Genomic DNA, 27413 nt, shown 5'->3' with positions numbered 1-27413 from the left:
AATAAAAGTTTGTTCTGCATCTCATTTGCATAATCAAACAACTTTCTTTGACTTGTCGTTTGCTTTTCTGTTGTTCTTGTTTAATATATAAAAAATCAAATGCTTCTTTATCACTTCATATTCATTTTGAAATATCCCCTAATTTTTGTGAGCAATATAAACTTTAACTCACAGTATCTTGATCCAATGACAAAGCTGCATCATAGTAGACTTGGAAATTTTAAATAATATAGACATGTAAAAAATATTTTAAATTATCTAAAACCTCATCATCCACAGGTAATGACTTAATTTACTGAATTTCCTTTCAGTACTCCTCTCTATATGTACAACAAATATATTTTCAAAACTAATGCCATTTTAGGTTAAACTCCATGAAAATGCTGATATTCAACCACTCACTGACCTACAAAACTGGCAATTTCATATGATTCAACCTAATACCACATGCAATATATGTATACGTATGTATAAGTACAATTTTACATTCTTGTTTTGAGACTTTGTATTAAATTCATGATCATTTTCCTAGTTTTCAGTATGACCTGGTTTATTTGTTGCTTTCTTTTTTCGCTTCCTTTCCAAGTGAGGGAAAGGAGATAAGACTCCCGCATACACTTCAACCAGGATCCATCTGAGGCTGATGCTCTGCCCATTTGGGGCCAATTTCACAACTGAGCTATTTTTAGCACCTGCGGCAGAGGTTCCAGGGAGCCGTCCTCAGGGCCCAGGGACAATGCACTCAAATGAATCGAGCCATGGCTGCAGGAGAAGAAAGAGGGAGATTGAGAGTGAGAGTGGGAGTGAGAGTGAGAGTGAGAGTGAGAGTGAGAGTGAGAGAGAGAGAGAGAGAGAGAGAAAAGAAGGGGGGAGGGGTGGAGAAGCAGATGGTTGCTTCTCCTGTGGGCCCTAACTGGGAATCACACCTGGAACATCCACACACCAGGCCAACACTCTACCACTGAGCCAACTGGCCAGGGCCCCCAATATGATGTTTTAAGGCTGGATGGTGGCTCAAACTAATGGATATAAAAACCCATTTAACTATTTCCCTGATGTTTGAAGTTGAATTATTTCCAGTTTTTCACCATTACAAACAATGCTGTTATAAACATCATTGTACCTAAATCTTTCTGTAAATCTCTGATTTAATTCCTTAGACTAACTTCCCAGAAGTAGGTTTACTAGGTTAAACTTTATGAACATTTTAAATACTACTTAAATTTGTGTTCTCAAATGCCAACCACAAAAGAATTTACATTACAAATTTACATTTCATCATTAGTGTGTGAGATTGTTCATTCCATCTCAAAATTGTTTTTAACAGTCTGAAAGATGATTTTACAAATTACCTATGGCTTGAGAATCAATTCTTAAAGAAAAGGAAGCTAGAAGACAACATATACAAAAAAGGTAAAATAGGAGTACAGTATCAACATCAATGGTTCTCAAAATCTGGTATGCATAAGAATCATTTGAAAAGAAAACTAGATAGAAGGTGACGGAGGACAATCTGACTTTGGGTGATGGGTATGCAACATAATTGATCGACAAGATAACCTGGACATGTTTTCTTTGAACATATGTACCCTGATTTATTGATGTCACCCTAGTAAAACTAAAAAAAAAAAATAATAATTTGAGAGGCTTGTTTTAAAATGAAAGCCTCTGGATCCTGCTCCAGTGTTTCTGTCAGTGGATTCTGATATAGATTTGTGCTTTCAACTACCATCCTGAATTAAGAAACATTACTACAAAACAGAATACAAATAATTACAACAATAAAAAGTATATTTCCAATAGCTAAGAGGTGAATGCATCAGTTGCTTCTTATTCAAGACACAAAAATGAGGTAATCATTAAGTCTTCCGACAAAAACTTGGCTTCATCTCTGTAGTCACTGCTTATTTAAAAGTTCAAATACTTTAAAAGTATATTAAAGTACAGTATTTTACAGCAAAATTTTTAAAACATACGTATTTTTAAAGTACAAATTTGAAAACTGACTTTATTTCCTAGCTGTGTGATTTAAGTTAAGTTATATAATCACTCTGGGCCTCAGTTCCCTCTTTTTAAAAGTGACAATAAGAATAACTACACCTCATAAATGACAAAATTAGTATAGACATGCTTAGTATAGCATCTGATCAAAATTAAGGGTACTGTCAATGTTTGTTATAATTATTCTTACATGATTATCACTTCAAAAGCATCTAATTCAATCAACCCAAAAACCATTTTGCCTAGGCAACCACTAGGACTGTATCAGCTTATGACAGGCCATGTATGACGCGAGCACTATCAACATAAAGGCTATCTTTTAAAAAGTATGATTACTAAAATATACGCTGGAACAGGCATGGTCAACATACAGCCCGTGGGCTGGATCTGGCCTGTGTAAATGAGCTTATGAGGCCCATGATTAAATTTTTTAATATTCTCTGCTACTTTAAAATCTCAGCTACTCAGAAGCAGAAGCGTCTTTGATTATTGGAAATCAAGATATTTAAAAAGATAGTGATACGTGGAAAAGAATTCCATGTGTGACTAATCTAGGGTTTACTTCCAATAATTGGTTGAATGGATTCGCAATACTTCATTTTTAAAAAAATTCCATTATAAAGATTTACAACTTTTGTACTCATCTGTACTCAATATGAACTGTTTGACGTTTAGCAGCAATGTGAAGTCCACATTCTTTTAGGTGGAGTTTGCCGGTGAGCACCCAAGGTCAAACAATTCATTATTTTTGTGGTCAAGTGTGCTGAATCAAGTGGCATTGCAGCACAGACAACAGCTGCAGTTGATAACTGAAAACGTGTCCAGGCTGTTTGTAAAACAATTGTTTTGGCCCTGGCCGGTTGGCTCAGCGGTAGAGCATCGGCCTGGCACGCGGGGAACCCGGGTTTGATTCCCGGCCAGGGCACATAGGAGAAGCACCCATTTGCTTCTCCACCGCCCCCCTTCCTCTCTGTCTCTCTCCTCCCCTCCCGCAGCCAAGGCTCCATTGGAGCAAAGATGGCCCGGGCACTGGGGATGGCTCCTTGGCCTCTGCCCCAGGCGCTAGAGTGGCTCTGGTCTCAGCACAGCGACGCCCCAGAGGGGCAGAGCATCACTCCCTGGTGGGCAGAGCATCGCCCCTGGTGAGCGTGCCAGGTGGATCCCAGTCGGGCGCATGCGGGGGTCTGTCTGTCTCTCCCCGTTTCCAGCTTCAGAAAAATACAAAAAAAACAAAAAAAAAAACACAATTGTTTTATTTGTGATATAACCCCTTCAAGCTCATTCTATTAATTAAATATTGTTTTGATTGAGATACAGTTTGGATATTTATACGGTATGTAATTATATTTTTATTAAAATACATTTTTATTAAGATAATGTATATTAAATTTTTTTCATTCACATTTATTCATAAACAAATTATATTATAAAATTTTGTTTACTTAAACAAATCATTTTTGTATTTAACATTTTTTAATTTTAATATTTCATCCTGTGAAATTTGGCCTGTGAAAAAAGTTTTCTTTCTAATCCGGCCTGGGGGCAAAAACGTTATCTTTGTTAAAGAGCATTGGAAAAATAGCAGTGTTAGAATTTAATCCCAAATTTGTTCATTTAAGAACTAGTATAATTGCCTGACGGTTGTGGTACAATGGATAGAGCATCAACCTGGGACACTGAGGACCCAGGTTCAAAAACACCAGGTCTCTCTAGCTTGGGCGTGGAATCATAGACATGATGTTATGGTCACTGGTTTGAGCCAAGGTCGCTGGCTTGAGCAAGTGGTCACTGGTTCAGCTGGAGCTCCCCACCCTCCCATCAAGGCATGCATCAGAAGTAATCAATAAACAACTAGAGTGACGCAAAAAAAGAACTAGGATAATTACCCAGAATAACTAAGCTATTTAGAGAATATTAAATATCAAAAAGGTAAAACAGTGCTCTTGCAAAAATATACTTCATCCCCTTCCACATCCCCCCCAAAATGAAAAGTGTAAGGAGACACTTCATTACCATCTACACAGAAACTGAGTCTTTAAAAGAAGATTCAGCCCTGGCCAGTTGGCTCAGCGGTAGAGCGTCGGCCTAGCATGCGGAGGACCCGGATTTGATTCCCGGCCAGGGCACACAGGAGAAGCGCCCATTTGCTTCTCCACCCCTCCGCCGCGCTTTCCTCTCTGTCTCTCTCTTCCCCTCCCGCAGCCAAGGCTCCATTGGAGCAAAGTTGGCCTGGGCGCTGGGGATGGCTCTGTGGCCTCTGTCTCAGGTGCTGGAATGGCTCTGGTTGCAAAAGAGCGACGCCCCAGATGGGCAGTGCATCGCCCCCTGGTGGGCGTGCCAGGTGGATCCCAGTCGGGCGCATGTGGGAGTCTGACTGCCTCCCCGTTTCCAGCTTCAGAAAAATAAAAAAATAAAAATGTTCATACTAAATTGATCAAGGTCATCAAGTAGATTAGTGGTAGAGCTTGATTAAATAAAGTACAAACAGGCTTTTAAAATGAAAAAAGAACCAGCAGTTCCACTGGGGCTAGAACTTCACAAAGTATACTGCCTAGTTATTTCATACAAAATACTGTCTAAATACGGAATAATCTGGCCCTGGCCATTTGGTTCAGTGGTAGAGCGTTGCCCTAGAGTGTGGAAATCCCAGGTTCGATTCCCAGCCAGGGCACATAAAAGAGGCACCCATCTGCTTCTCCACCCTTCCCTCCTCCCCTTTCTATCTCTCTCTTCCCCTCCCGTAGCCAAGGCTCCATTAGAGTGCTAGAATGGCTCCAGTTACAATGGAGCAATGCCCCAGATTAGCAGAGCATCACCCTCTGGTGGGCATGCCGGGTGGATCCCAGTTGGGTGCATGCAGGAGTCTGTCTGACTGCCTCCCCACGTCTCACTTCAGAAAAATAAAAATAAATTAAATACAGAATAATTTTAGTATATTCTATTTTTTATAACCATTTTTAAAAAGTACTTAACACTTCTGTTATTCACTCCTCTTCCTATTTGCTCAATAAAGCTGTAATGTACACCACTCCACTGAAAACTTATATCAATGATTAATTTGTTGACTATCTACCACTTAACATTTCAATATACATGAAATTTCAACACAGCCTTGACTAAATTTTAAATGATATTAATATATTTATGTTAATATTATCACTGTTCAGAGAGGGTTTGGGGGATAAACTTATTACCTAATGAATAATAAAATATTATAAACACTAGAATTTAAATTATATTAGTTTTCCATAATTAACATTTTAAGTATATGAATTCAGGATAAAGTACACAATGATATCGGTAATACATCTTTCTAGAAATACTAAGGCCTCAAACACTAAGGGAAAATATTTAAGTACATCACAAAGAAAAGCTTCTATAATAAATTTTTAATATTTAATTAATATAAATTTTTGTTTGTATTCAGTGAGACGAGGGGAGGCAGAGACAGACTCCCGCATGAGCCCTGACTGAAATCCACCCAGTAAGCCCATTAGGGGGTGATGCTCTGCCCATCTGGGGCAACAACTGAGCTCTTCTTAGTGCCTGAGGCAGAGACCATGGATCCATCCTCAACACCTGGGGCCAACTCGCTCCAATTGAGCCATGGTTGCAGGAGAGGAAGAGAGAAAGGGGGGGGGGGAGTGAGATGGGGAGGGGTGAAGAAACAGAGGGGCACTTCTCCTGTGTGCCCTGAACCTGGGACATCCACATGCCAGGCTGACACTCTATCACTGAGCCAACCGGCCAGGGCCTTAATTAATATAAATGTTTTTAACTTTGGTTAGAAGAAACTGTCACGGCAAAAACATAAACTCAGTTAAAGAACATAAATTAGGGAATAAGAGTATTTTTATATGTCAGATTCTATACATACTAGATAGTTAAAGAGGTAGAGAAGTTGATGAGAAAGAGTGAGAAGGGGGATCATTTTCTTTCCATAATGCAAAACACTTAGCAAAACTTGAACGTAGACAGTCTTGAGCTCCTGAGTCTCATTTTTGTTTCTGCAGCACTAGTTCTATTCTACTTTAAGCTTTAGTCCTACATTTCTATATTTGGAATCAGTATTTGTTTAAAAGGCACAGAATAAAGATAAAAACAAAGATTGTTAAAATATAATCACTAAAATTTATAACCTTGGATACTAAGGTTTTAACTTGCTATGTCTTTAAACATTACTTTAAAATAGCTACTACATATTTTTATCAATGATCCTTAGAATTGGTCCAGTTCAGATTTCCTAAATCTTGTTATATGTTTGAAATCATTAAGAAAGCAAAAGACCAAGAAAGAACGCAAAACCACTCTTGCACAATTCATTAGTACAAGAACTTATCATACTTCCATAATTATATTGTAATAACAGCTAGGGTTTAAACTGATGAAATTTAAAAATGTTAAGAATATTTCTTTTCATTGAGATAACACAGAACAGTTAAATAAATTCTTATATTTTCAAGACATGTTCTGTGATCAATACCAGAGTATGTAGATACATATATTAATGCTGAGCTGAGGGTGGGGAGTAGAGAGATTATATTTTGTTATATTCAAGGCTAGGAGTACCAATGGACTTTTTACAAACTGATGAATGAAATCTTAAAAATTTCATGGGGCCCTGGCCGGTCGGCCTGGCGTGCAGAAGTCCCGGGTTCGATTTCCGGCCAGGGCACACAGGAGAAGTGCCCATCTGCTTCTCTACCCCTCCCCCTCTTCTTCTTCTCTGTCTCTCTCTTCCCTTCCCGCAGCCGAGGCTCCATTGGAGCAAAGATGGCCCGGGCGCTGGGGATGGCTCCTTGGCCTCTGCCCCAGGCGCTAGTGGCTCTGGTCGCAACAGAGCGATGCCCCAGAGGGGCAGAGCATCGCCCCCTGGTGGGCAGAGCGTCGCCCCCTGATGGGCGGGCCGGGTGGATCCTGGTCGGGCGCATGCGGGAGTCTGTCTGACTGTCTCTTCCCCGTTTCCAGCTTCAGAAAAATACAAAAAAAAAAAAAAAATTTCATGGGAACACTCAAATTAACTAAATGACTAAGGCTACCCAAAACTTAAAGCAAAGAAAACAAGAAAGAAAAACTTAGTATTCTAATTTTGAAAATAAGTGCTGCTGCTTTAAGTGGCCAGCAGTCTCACATCAACTCCAGGCAGCAATCACAACATCCATTAGAGTGCTCCACAGCTCAGAGCAAGCAAGCAAGTGGTTGTCAGTGCAGCTAGTAAATCACCTGATCCTATTACAAAATCAATTACTGCAGTGCATTTCCATTGCTACACAATCTGATGATGACAAAATGATATTGGATAGCTACTGCAAGGTCAAGAAAACGGCTAAGAACATCTTTAATTGTTTCTTTTTTATCATTTTGGTCCTAGTTATAATGCATCCATTTTAACTGTATATTTTATTTGAAATAAATCTATGTAGTTACCTTTGGTTGCCTGGGACATTCGATGGATAATCTCTGCAACTGGTCTGATGTATGGCTACAAGAGAACAGATCGGAGCAGCAGGTCGAACGGCTCAACCTCTTCATTAAAGAAGAAATAATGCTGCAGCCACAGCCACACATTGACTTGCTCGTTAGATGAGAGTTTAACTTAAAAAATCAGAACTGGTAATGTACCATATATACTCAAAATTGGCTAAACGCCTCATTCTGCAACTCTCTGGATGAAAAGAAACACTGTTAAAAAAGAATAATACAACAGCTTTCCTACAGAAAATACCAGCCACAAACTCATCGCCAAGAAAAACTCACTATCAAAAACAGAAGTCTCCTGGCTACTCTTTAGAAAGAAGGTAAGGTGCTTTAATATTTCCAACTGTTTTATATTAAAACCCAAGTATTTAACAAAGGAGCAAACTCAAGATAATACACCCCAAAATTATACTAACCACTCCTTCTGTCCTCCATCAGTTTAGATCTGTTTGCCTACTCCTTCCTTCAGCTCAGCCTATCCAACCTGTTCCCTCTGTAAATGCACACTATTTCGACAACCAACAGGAATGAGCCCCACCCCTCCCTGTCCCCACACACACTGGTAGAGAATCGCTCAATATCTGGAAAAGAACTGCTGCTGCATTGCTTTGAGAAACAACAGGGAGCAAATTACTGGACGGATTCTTTAACTTACCAATCAGAACTGCTGACCTTTTATGACTCTCCGATTCTAGAAGCCTGTCAAACCCTCACAGTAAGAATAATCATCTGATTTTACTTGTATATTTTAGATTAATTTACAGGATCTTTTTTCATCTTATTATTCAATCTAAAATGCAGAAACACAGGCATAAGTAGCTTTTAAAAAAATCTTTGAGTATTGCTGGGAAGAGGGGTAGGATGGTAACTGATGTACAAAGTAAAATATTCTCTCTGAATACTGTACTTAAACTTTAGAAATATGGTACAATAAAATTCTACAGCAAGAACAGTGGTGTAGATAATGATGGAATAAATAAGCAAGATGACCCAAGGAGGTTCTAGCATAAATATTAGAAGTTTTAACGAAAAGGGTATGTGGCAATAGAAAGAAATTGACAGTAAGTAAAAAGCCTGGTTGTTTTGATACTGAATCTTCTCCCACTTGATTATTTACATTTCATTAAAAAGATTCAAAAACACAAACCACTCTAAAAACATAAGCAATAGTATTAAGTACGTTAGCTGTATTCTATCTTTTATACTTAAGCATCTTCTTTTGCCTATAAAGATATTTATTTATAGCATGTAATTATAACCCACATTATTATTTCCAAGACAAGAGAAGGTAACATTAACACAAATACTGTCTAGTCTTCACAAATAATCATAGTTCAAATAATTACAACTTAATGAACATTCATAGACCAGTGATTATCAATCTTTTTTAACAGTACCCTTTTTGAAGAAGATAGTCTAAAAATTAAATGTAATATGAAACACCTTGAATTAAAATGTGTATTTTTAAAACCTCCTGTTTTCTGTGGTATGAAAGGTTCTTTATTTGTGTGTGCCTCGTGTTCAATTTCTTCCTTGGTTTAAAGCTAAAAAGAGACAAGATTGCCTCTTCCTTCACCTTGCACTGCCCTTTTGATATTCATGGTATACTTAAATCAATTTCCAGAATATCTAAAAACAGGCATGCAATTCACATTGAATTAAAAAAAAAAAAACCTTTTGTAGATAAAGGGTATGGAAACAAACAAGCAAAATAATGCAGTAACCTTTTACTCGCCTGCTGGAGGTACTGTCCGCTGCATAGAATTTTAAATCCTCATCTGCAGATACAATTGAGTTGGTATTGCCAAGAACTCTGCTTTTCCTGTGTACTGCTTGCTACACAGCTATTCACTGAAAGAGCACATTATGTGGAAAACGTGAAGTACTATCAGTTTAAGTTTCCTATAGGATTTAACAAAAGAAATTCCAAAATCTAGCTATAGCTCTGCTCTGTCACATTTTCAGATGCATGTCAGATACATTGGGGGAAAAAGTCTTATTGCTGCTGATGCACTGCTCCTAGCAAATGTGTGCAATTGGAAAGCCAAGAGAGGTAATGAAAAAAATACAACATCTTAATGTAAGAACAATGAACTGTGCATCCAAACCTCATATGACTTATATTATCAACAAATATATAACATGCCCATTATAATTTGAGATTTTATTAACTCTGTAATTAACAAAAAACCTGTAAATAAATCATTGTCTGACTTACAGGCAGACAAGCTTCAGTAAAAACTCTCACCAAATGCATTTTGCTATTAATGAAAGTTATTTTACTAGCTACTAAGCATCAATGTTGTTTTGAAACAAAACCATGAAATAAAAGATCCAAAGATAGACTACTTGTAAAATAATTTGACATGTAATGCTTCATCCTCCTCATTCTCCCACCAATACTCTCCAGATCTTACATTATCTATAACTAAAATAAAATATAAGCAATAAAGGCTATCTTCATTACTTATTACTTTTCCTTCCATGTCAGCTAATTTAATGGACTACTGATTCTTAGGTTGCATACAGATGGAGGCAGAAAGCAAACCAACAAAGATAAAGCTTTAAAAACTATCAGAAAAAAAATAACAGTGTTTAGGGAAAACAGTAAATATTTACCTTTGTCTAACTATAGATATATTTTAAAAGAGAAAACATAACTATCTGCTCACTAATGACAATTAAGTATGATGATTATTTTTAAATAAACTGTACTTTAAAGTTGTACTTTCTTCCTTAATTGCAACTCTAAATATCAAAATCATTTTTTTAATTTTAAGAATCTATTTCTATTGAATTAATTTCTACTTCTGTAAGAAATAAGGTAACTGTCCTTTTACCTAAAAGATAAATAAAAGATGTATAATCTATAAACACAACCCTACAGGTCAGGATATGTGCCCTCAATGCTCAAATTTATATAAATAAGCAAGCACAAGCTAACTCCCACCATTTCCCTAAAGTAAAACGTATAGAATAGAAACATCCAATTGACACTATTACATTTTTTTTTTTTTGTATTTTTCTGAAGCTGGAAACGGGGAGAGACAGTCAGACAGACTCCCGCATGTGCCCGACCGGGATCCACCTGGCAGGCCCACCAGGGGGCGACGCTCTGCCCACCAGGGGGCGATGCTCTGCCCCTCCGGGGTGTCGCTCTGTTGCGACCAGAGCCACTCTAGCGCCTGGGGCAGAGGCCAAGAAGCCATCCCCAACACCCGGGCCATCTTTGCTCCAATGGAGCCTTGGCTGCGGGAGGGGAAGAGAGAGACAGAGAGGAAGGAGAGGGGGAGGGGTGGAGAAGCAGATGGGCACTTTTCCTGTGTGCCCTGGCCAGGAATCGAACCCGGGACTTTTGCACGCCAGGCCGACACTCTACCACTGAGCCAACTGGCCAGGGCCACATATTTTTAAACTATTCTTTCATTTAAAACTCTATATTACCACATATAGTATCCTAGGGAGAAATAATTACAGTTCTGAAAATATGGACCTTGGGGCTCCCTGAGACCTTAACATGAAGTCTATGAGATCGAAATTATTTTCAGAATACTAAGACATTATTGTGTTTTTCACTCTTAATTTTTCTGGAGTATACAATAAGTTTTCCTCGGACAATGTGTCATGTAATATCATAACAGATTGAATATATAAGCAGATATGAGAATGCAATTATCTTCCATTAAGACTTTAAATACAGTATATTTGCAGAAACGCAAAAGAATGTCATCTTGCTCATTAACTTATTTCACTTCAGGAAAATGGGACTATCTCCCCCAAAAAACACACTGTGTTAACATGTAATTAGCTGTTATTTTAAAGTGAATTTAATAAATGAATACTTCGGCCCTGGCCGGTTGGCTCAGCGGTAGAGCGTCGGCCTGGCGTGCGGGGAACCCGGGTTTGATTCCCAGCCAGGGTACATAGGAGAAGCACCCATTTGCTTCTCCACCCCCCCCCTTCCTCTCTGTCTCTCTCTTCCCCTCCCGCAGCCAAGGCTCCATTGGAGCAAAGATGGCCCGGGCGCTGGGGATGGCTCCTTGGCCTCTGCCCCAGGCTCTGGTCACGGCAGAGGGACGCCCCAGAGGGGAAGAGCATCGCCCCCTGGTGGGCAGAGCCTCGCCCCTGGTGGGCGTGCAGGTGGATCCTGGTCGGGCGCTTGTGGGGGAGTCTGTCTGACTGTCTCTCCCCGTTTCCAGCTTCAGAAAAAATAAATAAATAAATACTTTTAAAACTTAGTTTTACTTCCTAGTAGGTGACTATTGAGAGTGTAAACCAAATAAATCAGAGCTCTTTGGGGGGGTCTTCCTTAAATACAGGCTTATAGTTTTGGTTATAAAAATGTCTTCAGGACTACAGCCACATCACCCTGAACGTGCCCGGATCTTGTCTAAAAACATCTTCAGTAATTTTTAAAGCAGTGGTTCTAAAAACCATCACTTTAGAATATCAACTATAAAGTTTCTGAATTTTCACTGATGTCATTTTTAATACTCAACTTTCAATCATCTCCATTATTGAGTATAATTGTTATCAGCTGTATCTCAAAGAAAGTACTGTTAAAAACTAACATTCTTCTAAAGTTGTAGATAACTGATAATTATAAAGTCCATGCAGCAAGATATTAAAAGATAGCCAGTAAACACATATAGATTGAAAACAGAAACACCAAGTTATTAGGAAAAAGAAAAATGTGAGATTATGTATTTTTAATATAAAAAGAAACCACAAGAACAATTTATGAAATTCATCTTGCCTGTAAAAAAAATCACGTTTTCTTTTTGTTTCCTGAGAAGAAAGACAAACTTTAAAATACATCTCAAGAAGAGATTGCCTTTCAGTAGTAAAGAGATAATTGAGGAGGAAAATATTCTAGACTGTGAAACACAGAGGTATTAACAGTATAATTTAATTCCTTTATAGCAATTCCTATTGCTGAGAATATGTTGCTGAGAATGTCTGATATTTTAAGACTTTATAGTCAAATGGGGGGAAGGGCTTCTTCCATCTTAAGTTTTTATATGCAAGCTCACATTTTCACCTCTAAGTCCAACAGGATTACTTTTCAAAAGGGTTCTCCCTTGGTTCCATCCTGAGCCAAACCTCAGGTCCTCAGTTTTCAAAAGCTCTGGTTCCATTCATTCATTTATTCATTTATTGTAGCCTAATTTTTCTAACCATAGAAATATAACTCTTCTGCTAAATTTACATTTCTGGGTATTTTTTTCCTTCAAAATGCTTGAACACAGAATCAGAGAGAAATGGTTTAAATTCTGGCATCTGCTTAGGAGCAAAGTGATCTTGGGCAAGTGAAATAACAATATAGACCATCCATTTTCTCATCTGTGAAATAAGAGAAATAGAGATCACCTCAAAGAAGTTTTTGAGGAAAAATATGTATCTGTAAAGCATCTGACTGAATGCTAGTACATTATATCATTATTATTGACACAGCTACCTCTCTGTTGGCACATTCTAAAAATTATTTTTTGGAAAATAAGCCTGTTGGTCAGACCTAACAAAAATAAATAAAATTTTATTTCTCTAGGGCTTTAAATGTTGGGAGAGAGGCAGTAGCTGAAAAAAAATATGTCAGTGAACAAACAAAATATTTTTAAAGATTTCATTCATCGATTTTAAAGAGAGGAATGAAAGAGAAAGGTGTGGGAGAAGGAGAGGGAAGCATCAATTCAAAGTTGCCTCTTGTATGTGCCTTGACCAGCAAACCTAGGGACCCGGAACCAGAGACCTCAGCACTCCGGTAGAAACTTGATCCACTGTACCACCACAGGTCAGGTCAAAACAAATAAAATTTCTAATGAACTACTTCAATGATATATAAAAGTAGAGAGAAGAGTATAATTAATTCCTATATATCTACTCATCATCCATATTCAACCATATATCCAATACTTAATTGTATTTTATTTTTTTAGAAGTAAATCCTAGACAGCATGTCACTCCCCCCCCCACAAACATCATGTACGTTTAAATAATTTTGCCACTGCACTACATGTTCTCAAAATCACACACCCATTAAAATAACAGCATCCTTGTTACTTACTAATACGAGTCAATATCTGAATTTCCAAGATTGTGTCAAAAATGTCTTTTCTAGCTAATTTGATCTAACCACTCTTTGTATGTGGTTATGTCTCTTTTATTTCTCTTGAGAGCAACTGCCCAAAAGTGGCTCCTCTTTTCTGTGCCACTGACCTGCAGAATCCACGCTGGCTGTCCTGTCTTCTGAAACTGTGTGTTTCTTCACTGTCACTCACTCTATACCCCAATCTCTCATATTTCCTACGAGTAACTTTAGATAATGACTACAACCAAATTCAGACCTCAAAAAAAAAATACTAGAGATATAGGTAGCCTACATAAAAGTCCTTCTAACTGCAGAGAACCAAACAGCAATTTAAGTCTATTAGCAATTTTTGAATGCTTGTTTAAATTAATTTGAAATTTTTAACATGGTGCAATTGCTCTGAAAAGACAGAAGGGGGAACTCTAACATTTAAGAATTCCACACTTAAATAGCACTAAAATTTGTTTTAAATTTAAACACTGATTTTCAACTTTGCAATGATTAAAAATATAGTAATGATTACTGTTTAATGTAATTTTCCCTTCCAAAAAAAAAAAAACCGAAAACACAAACAAAAACCCTAGATACAGAAGAAAAAGATATGGAAGAACAGAGTGAAGACTGAATACATATATTTATAAGTTGCATCACACTGATAAATTATAATCATTAACAAAAGCTACTATTTAAAATAACAGTTGACCCTTGAACAATGGCAGGGGGTAGGGGTGCCAACCCTTATATACCCCAAAATTTGCATATAACTTTTGACTACCTAAAAGCTTAAGTTGTCCTTCAGTATCCACAGGGGATTTGTTCCAGTACCCCACATGGATACCCAAATCTAAGGATGCTCAAGTACCCTATATAAAATGGCACAGATCAATGCATACACTTGTCCTATAACATTCACAGACTCCCAACCACGTGTCGAAAACAGTATAGGCACTTATTGGGGGAGGGCGGGTTGTGGGTAGTGGGGTAGTGGACCCATGCAGTCTACACCATCGCTATTCAAGGGTCAAGTGTAGTATTCTAACAAACAAGGAACTTCCATTTTCTAAATAATTTCTTCAATAATAAATAAGGTATCTAAATAAAACCAATATATGTTTTTACATAACCATTTTTGTTCAAAATGTTTTAAAAAATAGTTTGTTTTCAAAAAGTCATCAGGAAAATTTATAGCAAATTGATTTTACATACCCATTTTTTCAAAGGGAAACTGTAAAAAGACTTTTAGTAATAATGACATCTCAAGAATAAGTATACATAGTCTGCTAACATGTTTGTTCCGGGGAATACTAATACTTTTAAAACATAAATTTAACTTACGTAAAAATGCAAACCTATCACTTTAATTAAAACTAAAATACTTTATGCAAGAATATAATAGAAGAGCAAATTTATAGTACACACATGACTAGCATACCAAGGCAAGATAGAACAGAGTTACTATGTAACTACAGGACAGAATTCAGGTAAGCTTTCTGTTACTAACAAGGACCCCTTTACTCTGGTTTTCCATAACCTGTTCTTCATTTCCTTTGGAGTCCTCACCAGCAGCACCTTTATTAACATTCATTCTTCCACCAAAATTCTGCTTATGACAATTTAGGCAGTTCTCTAAGAAGCTATAGGCTTTCTTTACCATGCTCTTTACTTTCTTCTGCATCCTTATCTTCAGCATCTTTAAAACCCATTTCTACACATTTTATTTATAATGACTTACATATTCTCTATAATGACATGTCTCTTCTGCTGTGTTCCTCACTTCCTTTTGAGGCCTCACCAGCAGTCTTTAACATCTGTATTTCTATCAATAGTATATTCAGGGCAATCTACAGTTTTTCTATCATGCTATTCATAATTCTGCCCAATTTCAAAGCCACTTCTATTTTTTTTATATTTGTTACAACAGCATCCCCACCTCCAGGAACGAGAATCTATTTTCTTTCTATGGCTGCTATAACAGTATCACATAGTTGGTGGCATACAACATAAATTTATTTATTTGTTTTTTTCTTCTTTTTCCAAGTGAGAGGAGGGGGGGGGTAGACAGACTCCCTCATGTACCCTGACTGGGATCCACCCAGCAACACCCCTGGGGTTGATGCTCTGCCCATCTGGGGCCATGCTCACAAAAGAGCCATTTTTAGCACCTGAGGTGGAGGCTCCACAGAGTCATCCTCAGTGTCAGGGGCAGGTGATGTGCTCGAACCAATTAAGCCATGGCTGCGAGAGCAGGAAAGAGAGACAGAGAGAACGGGTAGGGGGAAGGGCGGAAAAGCAGAAGGTTACTTCTCCTGCATGCCCTGACAGGGAATCGAACCCAGAACATCCATATGCTGGGCCAATGCTTTACCACTGAGCCAACTGGCCAGAGCCACAATATAAATTTATTCTCTTAGTTCTTATTTATTTATTTATTTATTTGTGACAGAGAAAGAGACAGAAAGAGGGACAGATAGGGACAGAGAGACAGGAAGGGAAAGAGATGAGAAACATCAATTCTTCATTGCAGCACCTTAGTTGTTCATTGACTGCTTTCTCATATGTGCCTGGACTGGGGGCTACAGCAGAGCAATTGACCCCTTGCTCATGCCAGTGACCTAGGGCTTCAAGCCAGAGACCATGGGGTCATGTCTATGATCCCACACTCAAGCAGGATGAGCCCATGCTCAAGCCAGCGACCTCGGGGTTTCGAACCTGGGTCCTCTGCGTCCCAGTCCAATGCTCTATCCACTGCGCTACCACCTGGTCAGGCTATCATCATAGTTCTTGAGGTCAAAGTCCAAAATCAGTTTTTGTGGGCTAAAATTGAGGTGTTGGCAGGCCAGTGTTCTTTTTAGAGACTCGAGAAGAAAACCTTGTCTTTTCCAACTTTTAGAAAACTGCCTGAATTCCTTAGTTCACAGTCCTTACACCTCAGTCTTCCAAGTACATCACTCTAATCTCTTTCTTCTGCTTTGACCTTCTTACCTCCCTCTTTTAGGAGTCTGTGATTATACTGGGCCTACTAAAATAATCCAGGATAATCTCCCATCTCAAAATTCTCAACTTAATCACATATGCAAAGTTCCTTTAGCCTCTTAGGATAATCTATCACAGGTTTTGTAAATTAGGACATGAACACTTTGGGGGAGGGGTTAATATTCAACCTACCACAATACAAAACACAAAAAACATAAAATATAAAAGAAAAAATATAAACTGGGTTTCCTCAAAATAAAAAGCTTTGGAACATCAAAAGACACTGGTGAAAAATGAAAAGGCAAGCCACAAACTGGAAAAAACCTGCAAACAGTTATCCAGAGGACTTGTATCTTGTTTCTTATAAAGGTAAAATACACCTACTATAGGACTCCACTATTCCACTCAGGAAAAATGAAAGCACATGTCCACATAAAAACCTGCCATACAAATGTTCGTAGCCACTTTGTCTGTAATAGACAAAAACTGTTAACAACCCTCTGCAGCAACAGGTAAATGGAAAACATTTTGTGATATACCTCCCAAATGGAATGCTATCCCATAATAAAAAGGAACGAAGTATTGAAAGTTCATCCAACAATACTGATAAATCTCAAAATTTTTGAGCTGGAGTGAAGAAGCCAGACCAAAGAGGAGACTTATTGTATGATTCTATTATATAACATTCAAGAAACTATAAACCAACTTATGGTGACAAAAAGTAAAACCAGTGGTTGACTGGAAAGGGAGGGGCGGGGAGAAAGGAATTACAGAGTTACAAAGAGGCTTCTGGGATAATGTATACACTCATTATGTCAAATGTGGTGAGTTGTCTCCAGATAGGGAACAGGGGCTGGAGATTGAGTTCAATCACAAAGCCTATGATTTAGTCAATCATTCCTACATAACGAAATCTTGATAAAAACACTGAACGAACACCCAAGCTCAAGGAATTTTCCTGGTTGGTGGATGCACTGATGACAGGAGGGTGGCATACACGCTTACCAGGAGGAGAAGGGATGGAATCTGTGTGGCTCTACCCCACCCAGACCTCACGCTATTCCTCTCTTTCATCTGGCTGTGCCAGAATTGTACCCTTTATAATAAAAGTGTAATTGTAAGCATAGAGATTTCACTGAGTTCTGTGAATCATTCCAGCAAATTATCCAACATGGAGGATACTTGTAAAAACCTCTGAATTTATAGCCAGGTCAGACAGAAGTGCAGTTGGCTGGCATCAGAAGTAAAGGCAGTCTTGCTGGGAATCCTGCCCTTTAACATGAAGGATATTATACTAACTGTGGCTAGTTAGTGTCTAAACTGAATTGAATTTAATTGAACTGTAGGCACCCAGCTGGTGTCAGGGAATTGATGTAGAACACAGATATTAACTATGGAATATGAGAAAGATATCTGGTTAGAAGGTAAAAGGTGGTGGTAGCCAGTTTCCAATGGATTTCTCCACCACCTTATTCTCCCTAATGCTATGGAAAAATAGAAAGTTCAAGAAACTTTTGTAATTGATGTTTAAATTAAACTTTCTAAGCAGACCAATATAGTAAAAAAATAAACTCTACAAGTGATAAGATACATTTATTTTCACATTCTAAGAGTTTCTAATAAATTTTAATGAGCTTTTTGACATTTTCAACACTCAAAGGTAAAAGATATACATTAACTTAAGTCAACTAAAAAGAGTGATCCAGATATGTATGCTACAACATACCACAAGGATACTATTAGGAAAGCAACACATCTGGGCTCTGAGTCAGACAATTCTCAGTAAGCAATATTATTTTAAACAAGCCACAATCTCATAAACATCAAATTGCTCATTTAAAGATGACAGCATAATAATCTCATACTAGGTTACTACCACAGTCCCATCTCTTCTTCTAACTGGGAAGAACTAGTTACAGTCTATGACAAGAAACTAGCCTCCTCCAAAAAAAGGGGAAAAAATGAGGAGGGGTGAGAACTTGTCACTGGGAACCATCCAGGCTATGCTCAGTTTGCTATGTCGCTTCTATGGGTCATCGGAAATTTTTACCATGTGATGAAAGATAGATAAGCAAGTCAATATTTTCCATTAGGTAGCCAATACAGCCCTAAAATAGCTAGACAACCACAATTGAAATATTCCCCCACTGGTGAGCTCTAATTTATGGAAATTAGGGTCTTAGCTACTTCCTCTCTCCATATTCACTCTAAAGTGCAGTGAAATGACCCCAGAAAAGAGGTTAGGAGCCCTCCCTAGAAAAAGTGGTTTTCTCCACTAAGTTACTAGTCACAATAGAACAGCTAATTCAGACTACATCATGACTTTACTACCTAAGACAGCATTCAATCTATCACTAATACTGTAAGAAAAATAGTCAAGCCAGAGGGATGACTTCAGCATCTTATTTTCAAAATCATCAACACTTCCATTTTTTCCAATCGAGCTGACTCTATAGTAAAACAAAGTGTCCATTTTTACACTATTTTTTTGCCTAGTAATAAACAAGACAGTATCATTACTCCATTTCTTTGGGACAAGTAGGTACTACAGTACCATAATCACATTCACTAAAAGAGTAGCTAAAACAAGCAAAGAACAACCACAACAGTCATTCCCAAAGATTCTTATAATAGCAGTTAATTCAGTAAACAATGGTGATAAATGGGGAGTCATATCACAGGCAGAATGCTCTTATATTCATTCAGCACTGATTCCAAACCAGGGGGTGGAGTAAAGCAGGGGGTAGTTTGAAAAAGCACAGTCAATGTACAATAAATACACCAATTTTCTTTGTACTACAAACTACAGGAAGTAATGCTTTATAAATCCCTAATAACACGTTCTGACTGCCTGTGGATTATAAGAGGTATGGGAAGGGGATGGGCAAAACCTTCCTCTATATCCATAACATGGAGGGAAATAATGGTTTTAATAGGCTTTAGAGGAAGAAGAAGGGAATCTAGGAAGAAATCTCCAGGGCACTAATATATCTATTTCTGAAAGTGAGGGATAAGTTAAATTGTAAATGCTCCCCAATGGCATCACTGTACAATAACTGAGATTCAAACTGGAAACCTTAAGCTATCTAAAAATAAAACCATGGTCATGATACGCTACTTTTTAACCTCTCATCTGGCTTTCTGCCTCCTTTTGATCATTTTCCACTGTTTTTAAAAGTTGGGAGTTTTTCTTTCAATATTTTATCAAGATTTTATAATTGTTATCTGAGGGATGGTTCACTCAACTATCTTACTGGCATCACTGTATCATTACAGGATGTCAGAATCTCAAAAGTCTATTAATATTGAATGAAAAATTCATATTCTTGATTTCTATTCCTCCCACCAAATTAGGCCTTCATCTCTAAATGTATTATATAATTAGGAGGGCAAAGAGCAAAACTGCAACTCAGTTTATACTTAACACAGGTGTAAGAAGGAAAAAGCAATAACGAAGAAAACAAACACTGAGTCGAAGATAGTAGGAAGGCCTTTAAAGTATGTATTACAAAAGACAAGGGAGAAGTGAATATTAAAATATCAAATGCTAGAAAAGGTAGGGCAGAATAAGAAATGAAAAAGACACAGGTTTACCAACTGGAGCTCAATCTTATCTTGAGGATGATACAGAGCATTTTAACATCAGCTTAACCAATGCCTAGCTACCTGGTTTTGTAAGAAAAGTGGTTGACTTTCACTTAACACTAGTAGAAACTAGTCAAACTACAGAAGGTGGTTGAGTAAGAGTTCAGAATTTGGACACTTAAGAGTCCACTATAAATCAAACAAGCTCAGTGATAATGAGAAGGATAAGAGTATAAGTATTTTTCAAAATTGTGATAAGGCAAACAACCCAGAGGAGAGTTTAAAAGGTAGAATACAGAAAATAAAAAAGGTTCCCATTGAAAGGAAAAAGCAATTGGATTAAGAATACAGATAGATGTTTGCTTCTAAAAGAATAAAAACACATTATTTCAGCAAAGATAGATTAAAGAAAGAAAAAGTATAATATGAAATGAAAAAGGAGTAAGAAAAATAGGGATAGGACTGATCATTTGAGAGCTTGGAAAATTGCAAATAATAGTTGGAATAAAACATCAAAAAGAGATAAGGATTACCAGGAAGTACTGAGGCTAACCTATGAGAAAAATGTGAAGATATATTAGGAAACTCTCAGAAGAGTAAACTGATATAACTCTAGTAAAACTAGGCAGTCCATGAACAGGGAACAAAACAGAAGAAATGAACAGTTGTGATTATTTAGATTAAAAATCTGGGAAAATTTGTGACAATCAGGAGAATGGAAATCCTGGGAATTATTAAAAATAACATTGAGCTGGTTATTAGATTGAATGTGGGTTATTCTGGGTGGGTTAAGTTTTTCATTTAAAAAGTGATTTCTAAAGGAAAACTCTTTTAGGAAAACTTCCCTGCATGATGTGGTCACTAAAGTTACTACACTAAGAAAAGGGGGAATCAATACTACTTCAAACATTTGTACTTCAAACATTTGTACAAAAAAACTATGAGATTTAGAATAAAGATACCCTTCTGAGGAGGAATAGTCCCATCCATACAACCCTCACCAAACCTTACCAACATCTCGAAGGTGTATTATCGATCAGTAGAGTAGCGATTTCTAGGACATGTGCTGAGAAGCTGCTACCTATAGTATAAGGTAGCCCCTGTTGACTTTAATGACAAATTAGTGGTTTAACTAAAAAGTAATCCTTATTTTTGTAAAAAAAAAAAAAAGGGGGGGGAGTTCTACTAATATTAAACCCCAATTTCAAATATAAATACTCATATTATTTTATGAGTTTTTAGTAATTAATATAATTAATTATATATAATAATACAATAATAATTATATTAATAATTTGTATGAGAATGTACAAAAGCCATTTTGCCTTAATTCAGACACCAATAGGTCATTAAACTCCTCTTAACTACCACATCTGACATATACCATTGGAGGACATAACTGTCTCAACTAAATTTTTGTTATTTTTTATCACAATGTTAAAATTTAACACCATCATAAATGGCATAACATCAGTTTTCATTTCCTTTTCCATTGCAAATGTCCATGGATAGTACAATACAAACTATAAAAACATCAATGAGAAGAACACTATTACCCATACAATGGGCACTTAAGTGATTGGGAACCAATGGACACCATGATTTAAAAGCAACTATTAAAAAGAATATTGATAAAAAAATAAAAAAGAATATTAATAACCTTAACTCTATAAAATTTTATTAAAATAGATTTATGGTATTTGAAGTTAACACACAGAATACTGTCAGACAATACAAAAGATATAAGCAAGAATAGATTTCTCTAATAAAGATGCATTTACTACACTCTCTTACAACCCCTTTGCCCTTACACAGAAAGTTAACACTACTAAGAGTGGTAACATTTCACTGTCTAATGCCATTTCTCTAAAAAAAAAAAACCAATTAGACAATATCATAGACCTATATATTCTAAAATATACCTTCAATTGATCAAAGCCAAATAATGATATAAAAATAAGTAACTACAATAAATCCATAAAAATTTTAAAGATATATATTTAGTACAGCAGAGAAAAACAGACATTCCTTACATAGGTGTACAAAAACATAATTATTGTTGCTTATAAATAACCTGCACAAGATTAAAATTATTAAGACTTTCAAAATCTTCACAAGAAAGATTTAAAAGAACTGTTAATATGTTTAGCCTAAAAAGCAATGGTTTTATTTAGGTACAAAAACCAAATACACAGTAAGTGCCATGATAAACTGAAGTATTAAATTCTTCTCCAGTCCAAATAACTAAATATGAATCCACAAGACTAATACCAATAACATGTCATACACAGCTAACATTTTCATGGTAACACAAGGGATCAAAACATAACATTTTGCTTAAAATAATTAGTTGAGGAATTGAAGCACAAATATGAGAATAATTGCTTCCTTTGGGCTTTGGCTGTCAAACACAGGAAATGCCAATGCTTTATAGTCCTGTGATAATTAAAATCCTGTCACAGATCTGGGCTGTGCACAAATATTTATTTAAAGGTAAATTTGCAATATGACACCAAAAGCACAGCAACAAAAGAACAAACAGATAATTTGGATTTCATGAAAACTAAACTTTTGTGCTTCAAAAGACACCAGAAAGAAAGTATTTACGGATTATATATTTCATAAGGGACTAGTTTCCAGAATATATAAAGAATGCTTATAATTCAACAATAAAAAGACAACCCACTTAAAAAATGGGCAAAGGATGTGAACAGACATTTCTCCCAAGAACATATGTAAATGACCAATAAACACATGAAATAATGCTCATCATTAGTCATTATGGAAATAAATATCAAAACCACAATGAAATACCACTTCACATCTATTAGGATGGTGAAAATCCAAAGAAGACTGACAAGAACAAGTGTCTGTGAGAGTGTGAAATAATTTGAACCCTCATACACTGTTGGTAGAATTATAAAATACTACAGCCATTGTTGATGGTCCCTAAGCGCTCAACATCGTTACTCTATTACTCCGCAATTCCACTCCTATAAGTTTACACCTAAAAGAATGAAAACATATGTTCACACAAAAACTTATATAAAAATGTTCATTGCAGAAGCATTCCTAATGCCAAAAAGTAGATACAACCCACAACCCATCAATTGAAGAATGAATAAACAAAACGTGATATACAGTGGAATATTTTTGGCCATAAAAATGAATGATACTTGCTATAACATGAAAACCTTAAAAATACTACACTAAGTGAAAGAAGCCAGGTACTAAAAAGAACAAATATTGTATGATTCCATTAACATGAAATATCCAGAATGGAGAAATCCAAAACCAAGAATATACTGCCTAGGGGCATTAGGGACAAGGGGTTGAAGGAAAATAGATAGCTATTGCTAAAAGATAAAGGAGTTTGGGGGATGTGAAACTATCTTAAAATTAGATTGTAATGATTACTGTACAACTCTGAATACACTAAAAACCACTCAGTTGTACACTCAGAGATGACTTTTTGTGGTATGTGAACTATACTTCTTTTTTGTTTACTTTACTGATTTTAGAGAGAGAAGAGAACATCGACTGGTTCTCCTGTATGTGCCCTGACCAGGATTCAAACTAGCAACCTCTGTGCTTTGGAATGATGCTCTAACCAATTGAACTAACCGGCCAGGGCATAAACTATATTTCAAGAAAGCAATCACTATACATAAATAAATAAATTTGCAAAAAGGAAATATATGTCATAAAAACACACAATGCAAAGATTACTTCCCCTAGACTAACTCAAATACATGAAACAATGAGGGGGGAAAATGTCAGTAAACTATTCTTTTTACTTAATACATCTCCAGATACCAGTTACTACATTTTAAAGTAGTAAAAATTTGTCAAAAATTTCTTGTAACATTATTTTCTCCTAAAAACATTACACTTACTATAAGTACACAGTAAAAAGAGTAGTACAGTTGTTGAATATTTAAGCATCAACTAGAATTTTCAAAACATCATTTGGTTGAATATTTATTGTTTCAAACATATTAAAAAGTATAAAAAAGAAATCAATGTTTATTATCAAACATTTTTCATGTAGCTCAAAAATTTCCTATAGCTAATAAGTATACTGTATTTATACTTAAAAGGATTTCATTGACCTTAAAATAATGAAAAAACTTTATTATAGCACCTGATTAACCAATGACTCAGTACTTATCCCCAATTACTGAAGTATATTTAATCATTTTTAACATCTACCATGATTAAACAAGACATTGTTACATTATATAAATACTATAAACTTAAAGCAAAAACACTGAGATTAACTCTACTTTTCACTCAAAAATAAAAAAGTAAAAACCTTATCTAGTAAAATCATAAGTTTTTGAAATTCATAACAGCAGACACATCAAAGTTTTCATATTATAATATTATCACAAAGAAGCTAGACTAGCCTAGATAGGACACAGCATAAGAGCCTGATTAGAGTCCTCGTCTTCATATTGGCTTATTGTGGAGAATTGGACCTATCAATTAATGGACAGCTTATGAGAAAATTTGTAGTAGTACCAACAGTTAACAGAAAATAGTTACAAAAATCTTAGAAAAAAATCCTGTTTCATTTGCAAAGTACTAGCATTTCTACTAATAAAACTATTTTTTTCTCTAAACTAAATACTTAGGTTGTACACTAAAAGAACTTTCTGAATATAATGTGTAAAAAAATCAGAATGAGAGCAGAGTAAGTATAAAAAGAAGAAATTCCAGTGTAAAGTAAAAAGTAAAAGAAATATAAATTATTCATTCAATCATTTTTATTTTATTTTTTAGCAAGAGAGAAAGACAAGCAGACAGGCAGGAAGGCAGGGAGAGAGATAAAAACCATCAATTCATAAAAACCATCAATTCATAGTTGCGGCATTTTAGTTATTCTCTGATTGCTTCTCTCACATGCCTTGACCTGGGGGCTCCAACTGAGCCAGTGACCCTTTGCTCAAGCCAGTGACCTTGGGCTTCAAACCAATGACCTCTGGGCTCAAGCCAGTGACCACAGGATTACATCTATGTTCCCACACTCACAGTGCACAAGCTGGTGAGCCCGCAACACAGTGCACAAGCTGGTGAGCCCGCACTCAAGCCAGCGACCTCAGAGTTCCGAACCTGGGTCTTCAGTGTCTCAGGTCAATGCTCTATCCACTGTACAACCACCAGTCAGGCAAAAGAAATATAAATTATAATTGTCATTTACAGTGTTTACTGTATATGTAATTAATGTAACATACATGTAAACTTAAGTAACATGCAAACTATTTAACATGAAGAGTATATACTTACCAAATATTTAATAGCCTTTAAAAATTCCCACTGATGGTTGAGACTCCCTAAATAAAAAAATAAGAAATAACTTATTAACTTCAGAAGTTAACTCTAACTTGTAAAATCTACCCAAGAATCCCATTTATGAAAGCAGTTTGTCTTTTTTACAACACTTTAAAACCCAAATCACATGTTGAAACTTTGGCACGTCGTAAATATAAAACAATTTTTTCCTATTTGTTGTATGCGTCCATAAGACTAAGGTCAGAGGAAAAGGATGGTAGAGGCTCCAAAAAGCTAGTTCCCTAAACAATTAATTCCCAGAGGCCAAGCATCGTCTGGACACACTTTAGACAACTCATCAAAACCTTAACAGTTACTTTCCTCTGCCTTGGGTTATTTTATTTCTAAGAGCCTGGCCTGGTACAGATCTCTTCAAACCTTCAACTGGCCAGGAACTGTCATCAAGTTTCTACTTGAAGGTAGCCAACCACTGGATTGTTGTAGTTCTGAGACATAAGTTGCACAAACAACACTTTCACAAAACTGACTTTTTAAATCAGTCTAACTATCCCTCCTCATTCACTACCCCCCAAGCCAGACTGACACCTGCTTCTTCTAATTCTAGTACTTGTCTTTCTACATGGTGCATTTTTACTAAGAATACTTAAAACTTACAGTTCCCACTTTGGCAACTTTTGATATGAACAAAATTGTTAATTTGAGAGGCACGTATAATGAAACAGAGAAACACCCCCCCCCCAAGAGAAATTCGTCTTATCTTCCTAAAAGAGAAAGATCAATTTTGTTTTTTTTGTTTTTCTTTTTTGTTGTTGTTTTTTTGTTTTTGTATTTTTCTGAAGCTGGAAACGGGGAGAGACAGAGAAAGATCAATTTTGTAAACATAAGGGAGACACCCTGAAAGGTCAAACATCTAAGTAAGACACGGCAAGCCCTGGCCAGTTGGCTTGGTGGTAGAGTATCGGCCCAGCTTGTGGATGTCTTGGGTTCTGTTCCCAGTCAGGGCACACAGGAGAAGCGCCCAACTGCTTCTCCACCCTTCCTCCTCTCACTGCTCTTTCTCTCTCTCTGTCTCTTCCTCTCCTGAAGCCATGGCTCAAACGCAGTGAGTTGACCCAGGTCACTGAGGATGGCTCCCTGGCCTCCACCTCAGGTGCTAAGAAAAGCTCAGTTGCTGAGCAACAAAGCAACAGCCCACTTGGACACAGCATTGCTCACTAGTGGGCTTGCCAGGTGGATCCCGGTTGGGGCACATGCAGAAGTCTGTCTCTGCCTCCTCTCCTCTCACTGAATTAAATTTAAAACAGAAACAAAAAAAGACATGACTGACAAATATTAGAAAAAAGGACTAGAGTCATCATTTAGAGTCTACTACACAACTGGAAGCCAACAGATCCCATCCCAAATCTATCAAGTCTACAGAACTAAACACAGATTTATTAGGATAACTACATAACTTTATGATTTTTAGTAATACTAAAGATCCCAGAGAAGAAGATAAGAATAAAAAGTCTTCTTCCAAAACAAAAGATGCACAATGAATTCAGCAACTGCACACTGTTCATTCAAGTAATAAATGTAATAAAGATTGTTCATGAATTATAATAATATAAATACTGGCATTTTAAAATAATGCTAATGATATATTTTCCCAGGATACTGTTATTTTGTTGTTGTTTTCTATTTCAATTTTGGAGGTGAAAAACTTAAAACTGGACTGGTAAAGAATATTTTAAAAAGCAGGGTCTCAGCTAGTCAAAAGTTCTAAGTAGTTCTATAGATATCAGATCTTAAACTATCTGGAACAAAACATTAGATATCATTCAAATTACCCGTCACCTATTCAACTTGGTGAAATTACAATATTTCACAAATCAACCCAGTACAAAGCAACAGTTTATTGCCACATTCTACAGAACTGAAACCTATTACATGTTTCAAATGTTTTCAAAACACTTCACACAATAAACACACATGCACCCCCATGTTCATTACA

General features: G+C 36.6%; 1 protein-coding gene across 6 annotated transcripts in view; it reads right to left on the bottom strand.

Moving 5' to 3' along the window:
- The window catches only part of FBXW7 (F-box and WD repeat domain containing 7), a 181789-nt gene that overhangs the window by 112243 nt on the left and 42133 nt on the right, over window positions 1-27413 (bottom strand). For 5 of the 6 annotated variants that reach the window (XM_066280793.1, XM_066280762.1, XM_066280822.1 and 2 more), the window contains exon 2: window positions 25415-25461. The exons of the other annotated variant lie outside the window; for it this stretch is intronic. The gene's annotated coding sequence lies outside the window, so the exon portion shown is untranslated. The remainder of the gene's footprint in view (window positions 1-25414; window positions 25462-27413) is intronic. 6 annotated transcript variants of the gene reach the window in all.

Source organism: Saccopteryx bilineata, chromosome 1 (genome assembly GCF_036850765.1).
Source record: "Saccopteryx bilineata isolate mSacBil1 chromosome 1, mSacBil1_pri_phased_curated, whole genome shotgun sequence".
In the NCBI taxonomy this organism is placed as follows: domain Eukaryota; kingdom Metazoa; phylum Chordata; class Mammalia; order Chiroptera; family Emballonuridae; genus Saccopteryx; species Saccopteryx bilineata.
This window is presented reverse-complemented; position numbering and strand designations above follow the sequence as displayed.